The following is a 19,656-nucleotide window of genomic DNA, read 5'->3' as shown; positions in this document are numbered from 1 at the left end:
GTTTTTGGTGGCTCTCATTTCCTTCTCCCTCCTTGGAGACAAGTAAAAGAACAAGGAGAAAATAGCCCTTAATAGCTCTGAATTGTGACTCCTACTATCCAAGGCATGTTTGTAGGAGGAAAAGCAAAGTTCATTTGAAAATAGCATGCCAGGAGTTCCCATTGTGTCTCAGTGGTAACAAACCCAACTAGTATCCATGAGGATGCAGGCTCGATCCCTGGCCTCACTTAGTGCGTTGGGGATCTGGTGTTGCCTTGAGCTCTGGTATAGGTTGCTGACACACCTCAGATCTGGTGCGGATGTGACTGTGGTGCAGGCCAGCAGCTGCAGCTCTGATTTGAACCCTAGCCTGGGAATCTCCATATGCCACAGTGGCGGCTCTTAAAAAAAAAAAAGAAAGAAAGAAAAGAAAATAGCATGTCAGTCCCCCTCTGCAAAGAGAGTGGAAATGACATTTGAGTGCTTCGAAGTACATGAATGCAAAGGTCAGTTTCTGGAAATATTTTGCAGCTCTGTGCATATTTAGAAACTTGTATTCATAGAAACATGTCTTACTCATTAAGGCATAATTCTTTAACATTACATTTAGAAATCAGGAAATCTTTTTTTTTTTTTTTTTTTTTTTTTTTTTTTTTTTTGGTCTTTTTGCCTTTTCTAGGGCTGCTCCCACGGCATATGGAGGTTCCCAGGCTAGGGGTCTAATGGGAGCTGTAGCCAGCGGCCTACGCCAGAGCCACAGCAACATAGGATCTGAGCCGCGTCTGCAACCTACACCACAGCTCACGGCAACGCCAGATCCTCAACCCACTGAGCAAGGCCAGGGATCGAACCCACAATCTCATGGTTCCTAGTCGGATTTGGTAACCACCATACCACGATGGGAAGTCCAGAAATCAGGAAGTCTTTTAATATGACATTTAAAGGAAAACTACTGATCTTTGATAAACTATCAATACTGCTTTAAAAAGGGCAAATAGGTACAGCATTATAAATATCATAAACAGTTTACAATAAATTCAGTGGAAAAGGAAACATACCCTATATATTATCAAGTCCTGTGGGCTAAGTCTTTGGCTTTCTGCCTGTCTCAGTCTGTTACATATACACCCATCCATCCATGTACCTACACATGCTCCCGTGCAGAATTTATTACATACTTCTTGATTCCAGGGAATCACAAACACAAAATGGTACAAAAAGCCTGTATGCATGGTGCCTAAAATTCCATGCAGGAAACAGAGAAGCACATGAGTAAAAAATTACATAGTGTGTGCTCTATTTTAGGTATATATAAATTGTCAAGGGAGAGAAAAGACTGGAACGATGGTAAGCAAGGACCAGTTGAGGAGAAATACCATTATAGGTTACATTTTTCTCCAAAATTAGAAGTTCTTTGAGAATTATGAAAAATATCTCATAAAAATGAGAAAAATGGCATTTTTAGCTTCCAAAATATTTGAGTTATATTTGAAAAGTAGTAATACAAAAGTAGACGCTTAATCTTTTATCTCTGACTATTCTATCACATTTTAAATTTCAAGGTATGTTTATGTGTAGTGTCTTTTTTCCCTTCAAAATATCCCTTCTAGATAGGTATTATGTATTCTGTGATTTGAAGATGAGGAAATGGAGATTGAGAGGGAAAAAGTAATTTTTTGGCACACACTTGGCGAAATGACCAGGCTAGAATTGAATATCTATATTCATTCCAAATTCCATTTTTTTTTCAAATAAAGTAAAACAGCTTTTAAAAGATAGGCAATGATGTGACACCGAAATTTTATTGCGTTAAAAAAGAAGGCGGAAAATGTTTGCTAATGAGAGAACAAAATGGGATTTTACAGAAGAAAGATATGAGATGATATCAAAATCCCATCTGGAACATTATAAAGCATGTCCCATGTTATTCACTAGAGAATAGAGACAATGTATTGAATACACCTCTTCCAGATTAATGAATCATTATCTCACTTTGTCTTAAAAAGACATTGGTATTTATCCTTTTTACTTCCCTGATATGGACTCACACCAGTTTAATAAAATTGGGGGTATCTTAGACCAGTGGGCCCTCTGGGGTCCTCGTTTCTTCATGAGCTGGGAGAAGCTGGGAGAAGCGTTTTTGAATGTTATGGGCCATAAAGTTTCAACAAGAGTCACCAGAAGGTTGTTCACTTACTATGGTCATTAAAATAATTCATACATATGAAGCATTTACAACATTCCTTTTTAAAAAAATTTTATTTTATTATTATTATTATTTTTAATAGTAATTTCCCCAATACAATTTTTTTTCCCTACTGTACAGCATGGTGACCCAGGCTATGCCTACAGCATGTGGAAGTTCCTGGGCCAGGGACTGAACCTACACCAAGCGGTGACGTGAGCCACTGAGTGAAAACACTGTACCCTGAACCCACTGTGCCACTTATTTTTTAAACAACACTTCTTATCCCATAGTGAAAACACAGAGACATCACTATGAAAAGCTAATGTAATGCAGTTCATAAACATAAATTATCATAAAGGATAAGTTACTCATAATATTTAGATTTACACCCTAGTCATCACATTATCATGTGAATGCTGAGTATTTTTCTTTCTTTTTTTTTTTTTTGGTCTTTTTAGGGCAACACCCACAGCATATGGAGGTTCCCAATGCTAGGGGTCCACGCAGAGCTGTAGCTGCTGGCCACAGCCATAGCCACAGCAATGCCAGATCTGAGCCACATCTGCAATGTACACCACAGCTCATGGCAACATTGAGCGAGGCCAGGGATTGAACCTAGATCCTCATGGATGCTAGTCAGATTTGTTTCTGCTGAGCCACAACAGGAACGCCTTGAGTGTTTTTCTTATTGTAGAAACTAATTTCCATTATTGTTGCCTACTGTCACCTACTGTCACATTACATTATTTGACTTTGGTGAATATTCACTAAAGCCTATCAACTCAAAGAAGACAAATGCAACTACCTGAAAATGCAGAAGTACAATAAAATAAATAAATAAAATAATTTATGTGATGCTATATCACTAGGTCTTTCTTAATACGAAAAATTTCCATAATTACAAATATCATTTAGATCAACAAGTAATTACATTTTTTTTTTGTCTTTTTAGGGCCACATGTGGCATATGGAGGTTCCCTGGCTAGGGGTCATATTTGAGCTGTAGCTGCTGGTCTACACCACAGCCACAGCAACATGGGATCTGAGGCAAGTCTGAAACCTACACCACAGCTCACAGCAATGCTGGATCCCTAACCCCCTGAGCAAGGCCAGGGATCAAACCTGCATCCTCATGGATGCCAGTCAGATTTGTTTCTGCTGAGCCATGATGGGAACTGCAAGCAACTGCAAATAAAAAAGGAGCTATGCTCATTTCCATGTAGACTGTTCAAATATTTCTTAAAGAAAACATTATTCACGGCAACGTTTTAAGCAGAGGAAACGGCCTATTTCATGGAACTCAGAGATATTTAGTGTGATAGTAGTCAAGACTGAGCATCTATCAGCTTAAAGAGAAACGCTGCAGACGTTGCCAGACTGGCTAAAGAATATCCAAACCCTCTCTTCCCCTTCTCCGGTCTCTATCACTGGAAGACAGTCTGTTCAACTGGAAGACAATGTATGAAGAAACTGTTTTAAGGTTATTTCCTCACCACATATCAAATGTGGGGCACCTTGGCTTGCGGTCACCATGAAAATAAAGTTTTATCTGAATGTCTGGATTTTGGGGCTCGCCTGGAGAAACTTGAGAGTGAAAAGTTAATTGGACTTGATACTGATATCAAAGCATGGCGGGAGGATGGTCTTGAAAACAGATTTGTGTGTTTACTAGTGGTGTTTCCAAGGGTTAAGCCTATACGGTGGACAGGAGCCAAGAGGCACCTGCAAGTAGATCCACAAGGCCAGGTAAAAGGACAGTGTAGAAGCTTCCAGACAAAGTGTACAATGGACATTGTGCACTGCTCAGATTCCCCTCTTCTGGACAAAGAAACTTATTTCCCAAGCGCTGGGAGTACTGTTTGCTATTGAAGTATAGCCAAAGTGTCTCAGCAGGGACTGCCATGCCAAACAGGAGCATCAATTAAGGATTATACCTCCTTGCTGACAGCAGCTTGGTCCACATGGGGACCCTCTTACCTCAAATCAGACTGTCTAGGAAGGGCATCCTAGGAGCAAGAACCCCTGTGAGCCTGGCTGAGGCCTTTGTAGAAAGAAAGGCCTTTGAAACGGCTTTGCAGTTTAGCCTGCTCCTTTGTCCTGCCCTGTTGTGGGCACATCCTTATAGACTTGTTCCTGAGATCGCGTCCCTCCTCCAATCTTTAAAGGTTTGTTCCTGAGATCACGTCCCTCCCTCAATCTTGGCAATCACGTGCAGACTTCTCTTTTGGAATTCCAAGGCACCCAACCTATGGCAGATGCTGCTAAGAGCAGTCCTAGGAGCCAAGTCTAAGAACTCTAAAACAGGAGTTTTGAGCTGGACTGCAGGAAGACTGGCCATGAGATAGAGTACTGATGATCCCGGCATACGGTGGTCATGTAACTGTTCAAACTTTCACAGGCCTTTTAGAGGAACTAGGGGAGTAATAATTATAATGATTATGATTCACTTCTCAAGCCCTCGCAGCCAGTTGAATGAACCTTCTCCATCCATGAAGGAGATGGGTTTATTCTCAAAATAAGAGTAGGTTTCTAGGTTTAGGTATCAACACAGTGGATTTACTTAAATCAGGAGGATTAAGTAACAGTTTCCAGAGGAAAGTGAGTTCCTGGGCACCCCTCACCACTGCCATCTAAGAACTCTTCTAGGCTTCCAGGATGCTGGAAGACATTCCTGTGTCACTCAGACAAGAAAGTAGAGTATTGCTTTTTGGAGAAACTATCTGTACAAAGGAAGAACTTACAAATACTGACATTTAGGGCACTTGTGACAAAAGAGCCATCTCGTCCTCCAGACACATTACAGAGAAACCACCAGTCAACAAGCTCCATACCTCGCACATCTTGTTAATCAGGGTTTTTAGAATTTCATTCAAATATGAATGAACACGAGTTAGCAGAAGGTCTTTAACTTGAAAAACATACCAAAACAGAGCAATTAGAACAATCTTGGGGCAATCCATGATCATGCAGGAAGTGCAACAAACCATTTAATTAATATCCTTCAGAGGGTTTGGATGGGTACTCAGAAACTGGGAATCTCACAGAGAGACCGAGAATCTCATGTGAGATTAATGGCAAAGAGACAGCATCTATGCCACCGATCTAGAGAGTAGCTAGTCCCAATAGAGGATACAAGATACTCTCAAAAACAATAACCTGATCAATATGTTTAACCTTATTCAGAGATATTTTAGAGTTAGGTCAGAGAGAGTAAGAAAATACAGAAATAGATACATAGAAAACTAAGTAAGAAAAATTAGAACAAGGCAGTGTATTAACCAAGGTAATAAATAAAAATCCAAAAGAAAAAATACAATGATAGTATACCTTATGAGTCTCCAAGCAGCGACGTTTACTAAAATCCTTTGTAGGAAGCCAATAACTAGTGACTAGAAATTTAAAAAGCATTAGTACAACCACTATGGGAAACAGTATGTCCCCAATGCATTTTTTTTCTACTGTACAGCATGCTGACCCAGTTACACATACATGTACATATTCTGTTTTCACACATTATCATGCTCCATCATAAGTGACTAAACATAGTTCCCAGTGCTACACAGCAGCATCTCATGGCTAATCCATTCCAAAGGTAACAGTTTGCATCTATTAATCCCAAGCTCCCAATCCACCCCATTCCCACCCCCTCCCCCTTGGCAACCACAAGTCTATTCTCCAAGTCCATGATTAAAAAAAAAAAAAAAAAAAATGAATGTTACAATAACAATGTGAAAAAAGAATATATATATACATGTCACTTGGCTGTACAGCAGAAATTGGCACAACATTGCACATCAACTACACTTTACTCAAAAAAAAAAAAAAAAAAAGGAAACAGTATGGAGGTACCTAGAAACTAAATAGAGAACTACCCTATGATCCAGCAATCCCACTCCTGAGCATATATCTGGACAAAACTTTCACTGAAAAAGACACATGCACCCACATGTTCACTACAACACTATTCACAACAGCCAAGGCAGGGAAACAACCCAAAGTCAATCAGCAGATGAATGGATTAGGAAGATGTGATACACATACACAATGAAATACTATTCAGCCTTAAAAAGAACAAACTAATGCCATTTGTAGCAACATGGATGGAACTAGAGACTCTCACACTAAGTGAAGTAAATCTGAAAGAGCAGGACCGGAGTTCCCGTCGTGGCACAGTGGTTAACGAATCCGACTAGGAACCATGAGGTTGTGGGTTCGGTCCCTGCCCTTGCTCAGCGGGTTAACGATCCGGCGTTGCCGTGAGCTGTGGTGTAGGTCGCAGACGCGGCTCGGATCCCGCGTTGCTGTGGCTCTGGCGTAGGCCGGTGGCTACAGCTCCGATTCAATCCCTAGCCTGGGAACCTCCATATGCTGCGGAAGAGGCCCAAGAAATAGCAACAACAACAACAAAAGACAAAAGACCAAAAAAAAAAAAAAAAAAAAAAAGAGCAGGACCAATGCCATATGCTATCATTTATATCTGGAATCTAATATATGGCACAAATGAACCATTCCACAGAAAAGAAACAAACTCATGGACATGGAGAACAGGCTTGCTGCCAAAAGGAAGGGGAAGGGAGTGGGATGGACTGGGAGTTTGGGGTTAGCGGATGCAAACTACAGCATTTGAAGTGGATAAACAATGAGATCCTGCTGTATAGCATGGGGAACTATATCTAATCACTTGTGATGGAACATAGTGGAGGATAATGTGAGAAAAAAATGTGTATGTGTGTATATATATATGTATATGTATATGTATATGTATGTATATATATATATATATATATATACATATATATATGTATGTATGTATGTATAACTGGGTCATTTTGCCGTACAGCAGAAACTGACAGAACATTGCAAATCAACTATAATAAAAAAGATTTTTTAAATAAAATTAATGGAGATGATTTATTAAAAATGAAATAAATTGAAAAAGCAAAACAAGCTTATATCTCATTAAATAAAAAGACAACTACTGAAAGAAACACCCACAATAGTGGCTCTGGGCTAAAGGTACTGGGAAGTGGGGAGGGATGGGAGAGGCCTACAGTTTTCCTTATAAGCTGAGTAGCACTTTGCAACTTTCTAAACTATACAAGGATTCTTTGATAAAAGTAAACATTAAGTAAAAGAGAACAACTATTTAGTATTTGATAAACAAAATCATGCTTTAGAACCACTGCTAACAGTGCCCAGGTTGATTTGCTCTGGCTATAAGCAGGTTACAGCAAAGGAGTAAATGAGCTTCATTACAACAGAGACCAGTTAAGGCTTTGATAGTAACATGCCAGAGACTGAAAATGCAGATGAAATTTAAAAACCAGCATGATTCATAATATTACATCAAAACAAACTGAAGATGCCATCAAATGCATAAGCATATATAATTATGTTTGATTAAATTGTGCTTATTATTATATACATAAGCCATCTGAATATATTAAATAAACAATGTCAGCTAAAATTTACGAACAGATGTTACAAACAGAGGGATCATTAAATATAAACAAGTCTTTAAAAAAAAGGCAGCATGAGAATGTAAAATTTTTATTATAAGTAAAATCCTCTTTAACCCCTACACTGAAACCCCTACATGAGAATGTAAAATTTTTATTATAAGTAAAATCCTCTTTAACTCCTACACTGAAATATCTGACAGTAGAATGGCCCTTTAAAATAAAAATTTTGCCAAGTTGTTTAATTTTCAAATTAAATAGATTTTATGAAAAGATAATGCTAAATATATGATAGCAATTGTAGGAAAAAGATTAAATAAAATAAAGATGAGCCGATCAGTCAATGAATAAAATATGACAAGAGCCTGTATGACTTAGAAGTGAATTAAATTACACTGGGTTAAATTTATATTTTGGAAAAGCGTACTATTGATCTTCCTGTCATACTTACATCTCTGTGCCTGCTGCTAGCAGAATCATGGAGTGGAATGTCATCACCTAATCCTTGTGTGTTAACATCTGCTCCAGCTGCTACAAGTATCTTAGCAGCAGCATAATAACATTGCAAGCCTTATGCAGTGGTGTCCAACTAAAGTTGGAATATTAACTGAATATATGGTGCACTTCTACTAATTCAAACATAGGCTTTTTATATACTTAACTATGTGGGACACATCGACTAAATGCATGCAGTACAGAAGGCAAAAGGAGTGATGAACAAGCTACTGGAAATAAGAACCTGAGAAAACAACCGATTTTAGAGAAAGGTCATTCACAATAATATTATTTCCCCTGGGGCTCAATTATCCAACAAAGTATTAAACATTTAAGCTTATCCAAAAAATATAAACTTGCTATAATTTATAATAATCATCTGAACTATGAAAAGAGAACAGAAAAAGGAGGCCAAAAAAAAAAAAAAAAGTGTTATGATTTTCCAGCAAACAAAACCCACATCTTGCTTTCATTTGTCAAGTCAAAAAAATCTTTTCTGGACTTGATTTTTTTTTTTTTTTCTTTTTAGGGCTGCACCTGTGGCATATGGAAGTTCCCAGGGTAGGGGTCGAATCATAGCTGCAGCTGCCGGCTTACACCACAACCAGAGCGACGTAGGATCTGAGCCCCATCTGTGACCTATGCTGCACCTTGTGGCAACGCCAGATCCTTAATCCACAGAACAAGGCCAGGGATCGAACCCGTATCCTCATGGATACTAGTGGGGTTCTTAACCTACTAAGCCACAACGGCAATTCCGACAGACTTAACACTTATTTTAATTGAATTAATTCATCATTTGTACTTACTTTTGTAGGTTGTTTAAAGTACTTCCACTTTCTGCAGTGAAAATATCCCCCATGTGATTACGTTTTTCTTCAACATAGGATTGTGCTGATTGGATATATCATGGTTTATTTAAACAAGCTCCTATTACTGGGCATTTAGATTACTTCCAATTTTTAAATATTAGAAACAATGCTATAACAAATATTCTTACAACTAAATCATCATGCATACCCACAATTAAATATTTAAGATAATACTTAAACGTGGAGTTGTTAGATCAAAGGAAAAGGACATTTTCAGGGCTTTCTGATAGATAATATCGTTTTCCTTTAGAATGGATAACGCTATACACTTTAAGTCTTACTTTCAAAAGTAGATCTTGTATACTGCCCTTTTCCCACTTATCCTGATTACTAGTCTTTAATTACTAGTCCTACCAGCAAAATCTTTCACATTCACATCTGCCCCTACACTTATCAATTCTTTGACTTGCTTCACAGCTCCTCGAATAGCTGCCATGTGTAAAGGGGTTTCACCACGTTCGTTTCTGGTGGCTGGTGGTGTTTGTGATGGATGATTTGGTGTGGAATCTCTAAGAAAGTTAACAAAAGTTCTAGGCTAAATATTTCGTACATTCATCTAAGGGTTTTTATAGGTAATGTGCTGATTTCCTGGAACACGGGAATATCTTCTCAAACAATCTGAAACTTGACTTGCATGATACATTTCTGACCCAGGCACATGGAGTAGACATTCCTTTAGGGTTATCAAATATTGCATGAGCCAATTAAGAAAAAATGTTTTATTCTGTCAATCCATGAAATTGGTTTAAAATGATAATAAAGTATCAGTTGTACCCTAAAAGTGTTTGCTCAATGAATAATTTGATAAATAGCAAAAATATTATTTTCATGGCATATTATAACATTTTTTCAACACGAGATAAAATGACAGTGAAGGCTAGAGTTTATACCTCTGACTCAAAGTACTGGAGTTCTATTCTGATATTAGGGGCAAATTAAGGTCACAGATGATTTTAGTATGAAATGACGCTTAAGATCTGTAAGAAATATGAACAGTCTGGAAAAAGGGCTTTCAAAAGTGGGTTGATGAGAGAGAAAAAATCTGCTTTGCTTTGATTCCTATCTTCTGATTTTTGTTCCAGTTTCTCTCTCAAAAACAAGAAAGTTACTCTGGAGATGCCCAGAGTGCTCTCCTCCTCATTTCAGAACTGAGAAACCACACAACAAAAAACTGGTTTCTTCATCAATTAAGGATTATGTACAGTGTTAATAATTAATTCTGAAAGTTTACAACTATTTAAGAGAAACAAAGCCCCTAAGAGAAAAAGGGCTATGAAAAATAATTTCCTAGTATCATACAATAATTTCCTTGCAAACCGACATGATTAGCATGCTAAAGTATCATCATCCTTTTCTCAATAAGGAGAAATTTTTAAATTGCCCTTTCAGAGTTTAAAGTACACTGTGTCAATAACGGTTTCCTATCTGTGGATTTCTACAATGTACACGCCAGAAGAGCAAGGACTTTGCTGCCTACTCAACACTATGTCTTGACCGCTTAGAAGACTTCTTGATACATAGTGGTACTCAAGCAATAGCTGTTGAATGAATACATGATTTTTATTATAATCTTGACAGTCAAATACTTCATTTAGCAAGTTAGTGGTTGAACTTTTTAAAAACACAAAAAGACATTTTTAAACTCAAACAACTTGCAATTAGTTATATAAAATTTTGTCAGCCACACCATAATAATATTCACACAGACAAAGTAACAGTAGTACGATCCATAATGGTGGCTCAGCAGGTTAAGAACCTGACATCGTGTCCATGAGGATGTGGGTTCAATCCCTGGCCTTGCTCAGTGGGTTAAGGATCTGGCATTGCCACAGACTGTTCTTTATTGTTCTCAGCCCATCATGATCCTGTCCTCTCTGTCTTCCACTTTAGAAGAACACAGACACTAGAAGACATAGCCCCTGTAGCATTAGGCAATGTTTTTAATTTTTTCATTAAAGTATAGTTGATTTACAATGTTGTGCCAATTGCACTAGACAGTGTTTAGTTGATTTACGATGTTGTGCCAACTGCATTAGGCAGTGTTAACTTGGAGATTTCAACAGTTAAATTGAACTTTACTTGTCACTCTCTGGAAATACATGTTTTGTTGAGGAAATTACAGCATGCAACTTCTAGGGGAAAAAGCAGGAATGCTAAAGGAGAAGAAATTTTTATAAGAGATTGCTATGTTTCGAAAATTGATGAATTATTATTGTCATTACTAAACGATCTCGCTCTATGGGGCAGTTTTTAAGACTCAAGTTACTGAGAAAACAAAACATTGAAACTACATTTATTTCAAGTTAATATTTCAAGTCATATTACTTGCCCCATTCAAGTAAGGTAGTCGTCAACTCTACCGATATTTAGTAAATAGAAGTTGATATTTCCAGATAGTTTTTTTTGGTAACAAGACAAAAAAAATCTCTCTGTTATCCATTACTATAATAGGATAAAACAGAATCATTTTTCTGATCATCTGCTAAAATCTCATTATTGTAAAATATTTGAAATGTACCAAAACATTAAGCAACTTTAAAGAACACAGAACTAGTGCTAAATCATTCTATTGCAGACCCATTGTGTTTTAAAGAATAAAATTTCACAGAAAGGAATAAAGCAATTTGTAGTTCAGGTAATGTATTAAAACTAGAAAAGATCAAATATAATATATAAATTCACCTAGAGCATCACCAAAATTGTCCCTTGACAAATTTATAAATTTATGTTCTTGGGATCAACTTATCTTTCCTCTGGAAACATGGGTGGTTTGAATGAAATGCAATATAAGCTAGAATGCAATGAGATATAAGACCAGGATTATGAGAAGGAAACTGAACCTGCAGTAAGAAAGACCTGCCTGCTCTCACCACCATCCAGAGCCCTGAATGCTCACGGATAATGGAGCGGAAATGTGAAAATGCCCCCAGCTGAGGCTTTGGGGCAAGTCTGTGTCTGAGACGAGGCCACAAGAGTGGGTGCAGGAACAGGTGCTATCAGGCTGTCTCCTCCCAGGGCTGTCCTTGTTGTGTCACATGTGGTGGCAATATGAGATCTGACTTTTAGGTTGGTAGCAAAGTGACTAAACAGATTGACCTAATTTCTGGAGACCAGAGGAGGGCCATCTGGATTTGTTTTTTCTCAGGGTGGCTTGGCTATTTGGGTTTGTGGTTCCATGCAAATTTTAGGATTCATTTGCTATTTTTGTGAAGAATACCACTAAAAACGGTGTTCGGTTGACTGTGGAGATGATCTGAGCGGTGCGGACACGGCCCTCCACAGCAGGACTGCCTGCCATCCTCCCCCTCCCCCTTCCGACCCTGGGCAGCAGTCAGCCTCCCCTTCACAGAGCCCCTTGATGTGAGACCAGCCCATGTGGGATCAAGGCCACACAGGCATGCCTTACTGAGGATGACCACAGCATCCCAGGTCAGAGGACACACAAGGGTTCCCTGAGCAGCTGGGACACAGGGTGTGGTGGCAGAGATGCCCACACTTGGGGCCAGGCAGGCACCGAGCAGCAGCTGCCGCCCTGTTCCCGAGGTGCATCCTGTGGTTCTACACCCCGGCCTTGGTAGGTTGCCCTTCTTGTGCCTAGTTAGAGGGACACGCATTCATTCATTCATCACATGTTCAATTGCTGCTCAATTCCAAGCCCTGGCTGGATGATGGTTTGTCCTTGAAGACCCAAATCAGATGTCACCTCCTCCATGAAGCCTTTCGTGATCCCCACCCTTCTCCTTGCTGTCCTGGCCTCACCTGGGACCCCCACCCAGTGTGGTGATCGTGCTTTGATTTCCTCCCCAGCCTGGGGGCTCTAGGAGGCCTTTGGGCCAGACACAGAAAGCTTCCTGAATGGATTCCTATGTGAAAAGTTCCTAAACCACTGAATGGAAAGGATTAAACAGGCCACATGTAGGTCAGATTTGCCAAAGGTCTGTTTCTTCTCTCGCCTCCTTCCTCCTTCCAGGGCCAGGACTGTATCTTACCCTTAGTTCGTCTGGAACTTTAATGGTCCAGATGACTTCTATCTTGAATTTTAGTTTTTTTCACATGTTGAAGACATTTCCTGGTTGTCTCCCTCAGTGTTGAGAAACTAAAATGGCAGGGACCTTCGGTGGCAAGTGACCCAAGACAGGATGTTGAGGGGCCTTCTCGGTGACTGGGGCTCAAGGCAGCTAGAAGTGGGGCAACAGACAGGTGGAGGCATTTTCCACCCCTTCCCCCCCATGACACACCACCCCCTCTGTACCTGACCAAACTGGTTGTAAAGGCCTGGGGACGCACATGTCTCTGGCTGATGGTGTGTCCTCAGGCCTCAGCTTTAGAGGCCACCAGGCCTAGATTCTAAGGTCTCCTGGGTGGGACTCTGGAAGGGCCAGGAGCCCTTAGGATCAGAAGGGTGACCTGGGAGAAGGCCAAACCACCAAGCCACAGGCAGTCCAGGCACAGAACCCCTGCTCCCTTGCTAGCATGGCTGCCTGGCCCCGGCAGTGTCGGTCCTGGGGCCAGAGGGCCAAGAGCAGATGCTGGTCCATCTTGCCTGGTGGCCCTAGCTAGAGCCTGGGTGGGGAGTGCAACAACGGTCACTCCCTCATAGACCTGCATGCCCAGTCTCCAGGGAGAGAAGGACGTGTCCACACCTCTGCACTACTTGGGCAGTTGCCTCCAGCATCCCTGGTGACAGCAGCTGAGGCCCATCCCAGGGGAAGGTAACCCAAGCGCCAGATGGAAGGGACGATCTAAAAGCGGCCACCAGGTGGCACCCGACACCCGTTGCAAATGTCCCCAGGATGGTTGTTAATCGCTGGCCAGCTGGCAGTGACACAGCACCCTTTTTGGGTAAATGCCCCAGTTCATTCTGGGGCGAGGCGAGGGCGTCTTGAATGACCTCCAAGCTTTGGTCACCGAGCTACCTCCTGGTTCGGCACTGCTCAGCAGGGTACAGCGGCAGCAGATGAACAGAGGGTGGCAGGGAGTAGGTAGTAGCTGGACCGATGCTGCTGCTGTTGCCTGGGAGTTACAATCGCTCCCCTCTGTGATGCCCGGGCGTGGGAATTCCACAGAGACCCTGGCTGCCAGGGCAGCACTAGTGAGAGAGGTCTCGGGTTCCCCTCCACCGTCTTTTCTCTTCCTCCCTCAACCCCCGCACCACCTTGCTTCCCCGCACAGGGGGAAGGAGGGAAGGATGGAGGGAGAGACTTCAGGGACTGGCAAAAGGAACCCAGGCAAGCTCTGGGAGAGCAACTATGCAGGATGCCATCCTTGCCAACCAAAAAGGTCAGTGGAGAGCAGACATACAAAGCCCAGAAGCTAGAAGGGAAGGAGAGAGTCAACCCCATACAAGTGGAAATAAAAACCTGTCTCTGAAACAGACCAAGACAAATCCCAAACACAGCAAACAGCTTCGTAGGGCAAATGCTCTTGGGGTCAGGCCATGAGAACATGGATTTCAGCATGAAATCCAACAGCAGACGGAAAGTAAATAAACACGAGCACACGTGTGTGTGTGTGTGTGTGTGTGTGGTGGGGGGTACATTTGTACAGTGCAACACTATGAGTGTATGTATGTTTGAAATGTGGCAAAAGTGGATGGTGAAGTGTAATCCCATCAAAAAACAAACAAACAAAAACACCAAGATATCCAGTCATAGAACTACTCTGGCCTTTTCCAAAAAACCACATATAGGGGGTTCTCTGATGGCCTAGCAGTTTAAGGGTTCCAGTGTTTTTACCACTGTGGCTCTGACACAGGTTCCATCCCTAGCTTGGGAACTTCCATGTGCTGCCTGTGGAAAAGAAGCACATTTGATTTCTTCACTGTCATTCACTATGTTATGCACAGTAGTGAAGGTACAGACACTATGTTTGTATATAAATTCAACTAAAGAATTTATGGAACATATTATCAAGAAGTTATTAACACTTAGGCTTTGAAAGTAGGCCTGGTTTAGTATACTCAATTCTCACAACCAGTTTGAAAGACCTTGAGAAATTACAAAATATTATATACTATGCACAGTCTAAGATTACAGCTCTCCTGTTTAATACTTGATCATGTCTGAACTCCAAAACATTCAGGATCTATTAATAAAAAGTATGTGGCGTGTTTGTAGATTTAGTTTTTTAAAAGTCTAAAAGAGCCCTAGTGTGGTAACACTGTTTTTGCGTTATGTAAATATAGTAAGTGACTTTGAGGACAGGGATTTAGCAGAATCTCTGTGGTCTTTCTGGCATTTATCATTAGGCTTGGTAGCCAATATCACAGTGATACTTGCTATGGTGCTTTGGGTTCTAATGAAAACCTCCTTATGAATGGCAGGGAATGCATAGTCCAAATCACTGGATTTTCTGTCAGACACCCTTGGCGAAACATTTTACAAATGTCCGGTTCTACATGATGAAGTTTCCAAGTAAAACCAACCAACCAATGTCAAAAGACCACTGCGTACTTAGAAAAAAAACCACAAACCCAAATTTCAATCTGTATAAAGAAGATGAGACCACCAGTTTCAAATCCCCCAATTTTAAAAAATTTATATACTTTGTTTTTAGAGACGTTTTAAGTTTACAGAAAACTGAGTAGATCACACGGAGTTTCCCTATACCTCCTTGCTCCCGCGCTCAGTTTCGACTGTTATTAAGATCTTGCATTTCTGTGCTGCATTTCATGAACCAGTGTTAATACATGACTGCTAATAAAACTGCATAATTTACATTGGAGTTCACTCTTCCTACTGTACAGAAAGGTCGGGGGTTTTGACAAATGTATGGTTACCTGTATCCACCGTCACAGCATCATAACCAATAGTTCATCATTCACAAAGCGCCTCTACTTCACCTATTGATACTTTCCCCTCCGCTGAGCCCCTGACGAAGACTGATCTTTTCATGTCTCCATAGTTTTATCTTCTCCAGAATGCCATACAGCTGGAATTATCCACCATGTAGCTCTTACAGACTGGCTTCATTCACTAAGCAATATACTTTTACATTTCTTTCTTATGTTTCTTGACAGATTGTTTCTTTAGACTACCTATTCATATTTCGTGCTATGGAGTTCCCATTCAGTGGGTTAAGAACACAACACTGTCTCTCTGAGGATGCAGGTTTGATTCCTGGCCTCACTCAGTAGGTTAAGGATCTGGTATAGCTGTGGCTGTCGGGTATGACTGCAGCTGAAACTCCGATTTGATCCCCTAGCCTGGGAACTTCCAGATGCTGCAGGTGCAGTCGTGAAAAGAAACAAATCCATTCTATGTACTTAACCAAAGTTTATTTATTATTAAATAAATAAATTTATATGGATTTGTTTCTTTCACCCTTTGAAGGACATCTTAGTTACTTTTAATTTTTGGCAATTCTGAATAAACATTCTATGAACATTTGAATGTTTTTATATGGACATGTTTTTAGCTTATTTGTGTAAATCGGAGCACAAGCGCTAGATCACATGGTAAGAGTACATTTATTTTTGTTAAAACATCCACTGTATCTTGGGGCCCTAATAAAGACTTGCCTAAATTTCTTGTCTGGCCTTTTCAATTTTCATTGATGAAGGAGGCCAAGAGCCCAGGATGATAAGAGATTTTATGGCACCCGATGTGGGGCAGTTGTCCCGTTTCTGGAAGAGGATCTGGGCATCTCCGGGGCCACCTAATGCAGCTTCCCCATGAGTGATGAGCAGCCCCCTGAACCTCCGGCTGCAGTGTCACCATGCTGGGTAAGTGTGCCTTCTTGGCTCTTGGCCTCCTTAATCAATGGAAATTGATAAGAGACCAGACAGAAATATTGAGGCTAGGCTTTATAGGGGATGCTTTATAGGCATTTTCTGCAAAAGAAATGATTTCTTGGTGGGGGGAGAGTAAACACTTATGGGAGAAAGATAAATGGTACCTTAGAGAAATATATGGGAGATATGGTAGTTTGGTGATGATGTCTATTTGAGTCAGGGGCTTCGAACAATTCTAATTTTAAAACTGTTTCCAAAAAGTAAATTTAAAAACAAATTAGAAAAGGGGAAAAGCCTTAGGCAAATCTTACTGCCGCATGAGGAAAGATCTATGTATCGGAGTTTAAAGTTATATAGAATGAGTTTTACGACTCTGCAACAACTGTAATACATCAACACATTGACAAAAGCCACAGCCTCAGTATATTCAAATCATGTCTGTCTAAATCTTTATCTTTATATATAGCGATAAAACTGGAAACTACAAGAAATCTATCTAATCAACACTGCTAAATATATATTTTTTCTTTTTGCTTTGTATCTCAGGGCTGCACCTGTGGCATATGGCAGTTCCCAGGGTAGGGTTCGAATCAGAGCTATAGCTGTCAGCCTAGGCCACAGCAACATGGCATCTAAGCCAATTCTGTGACCAACACCACAGCTCATACCCACTGAGCAAGGCCAGGGATCCAACCTGCGACCTCGTGCGTGGATCCTAGTCGTATTCACTTCCACTGTGCCACAACAGGAACTCCCAACACAGCTAAAGATTAACGACAGGTTTGGTGGTTTGGCTGCTGATTAAATAGCTGGTATCTGGGTTCAGCTGGAGTATGAAAAACTCAACAGTGCTGGGTTTTATTCACAAAATCTCCTTCAATGTTACATACAGAGAAAAATGATGGAAAATACTATAAAAATTCTTGTACACATATGACACAAAAATATTTGCTTCGATAAGGATTTTTACAACATATTTAATGGGAACAAACAAAAATGTTATGTTAACTGTCCAGTAGATATAAAGTTCTACTATTTCTTTTTCAGACAATGTAAGTTTTCTTCAAAATCTGTACATATTGTGTCATGTTTACAAAAGGGCTCATCACTAGATCTTAGATGAGAAGCCCTCCGGTACACAAGAATCAAGTTCAGCAATGCCTGGAGAGAAAAGGAAAGAATGGCATTCTTTATTTAAAATCCTTTCTAGTTAACCAAAATATAGGGAGTTAAAAAGAACAGAGACCTTTCTAAGTGTTAAGAAGAATGAAAAATATCTATATACGATTACAGCACAAAATACACAATGACTATTTTATCGTTTGCCCATGGTTACATGCTGAGCTCACTGCTCTCAAGGCCGACTCTCAGAGCTTCTGCTTTTCTCACTCCTCACTCATTTAGTCAACAGCCATGTGCTGAGGTACCGTGACAGGCACTGGAATTACGAGTGGAAGGTGACACAGGCCACCCTGAATAATCATATACTCTAAACTGGAAAACTAGACAAACAGGCAATTTCCATGCAGAGCCATAAGTCCTATGACAGGCAGAAAAGAGCGCATGACTGGAACCCTCAGAAGGGACATCCAACTTGGTGTCAATACTGTCAGCTTTCGCGTGGAGGTGATATGGAAGTAGACACCTGAAGGATGTGGCAAAACTATGGGAACTGGAGGGAAGAAGCAAACACAAAGAGCAGAGGTGAGCAAGGGCTGTTCAGAATTGCCAGCTGTCTGTCTGACTAGATGCCAGACAGAGGAAAGGGGCAGAGGAGGGGAGGAGGGAGCTAAGGCGGAATGCCTCCTCAGGAACCAGACTGACTTGGGTGTTTTTATTCCACGGGAAGGAGTCTGGAACTTTTCCTGGGGGCAAAAGCCAAACCAATGGCAACTTTAACGACAGGAAATTCAAATGCCACCCACCAAGTGAAAGCTGCATGAACTGTGATGGCCTGAGTCTGGGTTTTTTGGCCTCGATCACTACCAGAAAGTTGAGAAGGTGGTGAACCCCCTGTTTTCTCAGAACAGTGTCAGTGTGCAGGCGGACCGGGCCATGAGGAAGGCAGAAATAGAGAAAGAATAGAGCCACAAAGAAAAGCAAATCGGCTTTTTGAGAATTTGTTGAATGCTAAGGAACATGATGCATAAATAATGAATGAGTACATTTTTCATTATAAATGCTTATTGTTTTATACTTTTCATGTGATATGTATAGGAAAAATACTTACTGTAGTATCTGTTATGCAAACAATGGAAAGAGTTGCCATTTACTATTTATAGTTGATTTCAGAAATCAATGTCTAAATGTAATTCATAAATTTTGACAACATACCTTCTGCTAATGCTCTATTTATATATTTTTCCATCTTCCGCTGACTCTGAAATAAGTCAAATGTTATTTATAATGTTGAAGTTAAACAAGAGCATTATTGTACAAATGCTATATATAGCTTATGAAATATGGCCTGTAAATAATACTTTCAGATGAGACCTAACTTGGGGATTGCTCAAATAGAAAAATAAGCAAATGAATGAAATAAAATAAATTCCTACCTATTTTGATTTTCACTAATAGAGAACATACATATGTAATGCTGTTTGCATTAATCTGATCCAAAGTACAATAAATATTGGTGTATTGAATATACATAATTTCAGAGGCTGATGCTTGATGTTTCTGGGACAAAGAAGTTTAAACTATTCAAGTCAAATTTTACACTGAATGCATTACTTTGCAATTCTTAGAAAAACTTCCCTTTATTAAGGTTTAACCAATGGATTTTTCCTTAAAATGAGATTTCCATTCTTACACTTCTATGAAACTAAAATTTTAAGGTCTGTTCCATGGTAATAATTTTTCAACATAGAATCTTAAATACATAAAATGAAGAAAGTGGTTCTGTTATAATGTCATGTGAAAATTTTAGTG

General features: G+C 40.1%; 1 protein-coding gene across 10 annotated transcripts in view; it reads right to left on the bottom strand.

Moving 5' to 3' along the window:
- The window catches only part of LOC146395162 (ankyrin repeat domain-containing protein 26-like), a 149,272-nt gene that overhangs the window by 52,823 nt on the left and 76,793 nt on the right, over positions 1 to 19,656 (bottom strand). For 8 of the 10 annotated variants that reach the window (XM_085004356.1, XM_085004358.1, XM_085004353.1 and 5 more), the window contains 2 exons: positions 19,060 to 19,105; positions 17,687 to 17,886 (listed from right to left, as the gene is read on the bottom strand). The exons of the other annotated variants lie outside the window; for them this stretch is intronic. The gene's annotated coding sequence lies outside the window, so the exon portion shown is untranslated. Of the gene's footprint in view, positions 1 to 17,686; positions 17,887 to 19,059; positions 19,106 to 19,656 lie in introns of those variants that run through there. 10 annotated transcript variants of the gene reach the window in all.

The sequence above is a fragment of the Sus scrofa genome, chromosome 17 (genome assembly GCF_054392235.1).
Source record: "Sus scrofa isolate SSC_HxYL_T2T_F1_AM1 chromosome 17, Sscrofa_HxYL_maternal_Yorkshire_Landrace_v2.0, whole genome shotgun sequence".
Lineage (NCBI taxonomy): Eukaryota > Metazoa > Chordata > Mammalia > Artiodactyla > Suidae > Sus > Sus scrofa.
Note: the sequence above shows the minus strand (reverse complement) of the source record. Positions and strands in the feature narration are given on the sequence as shown.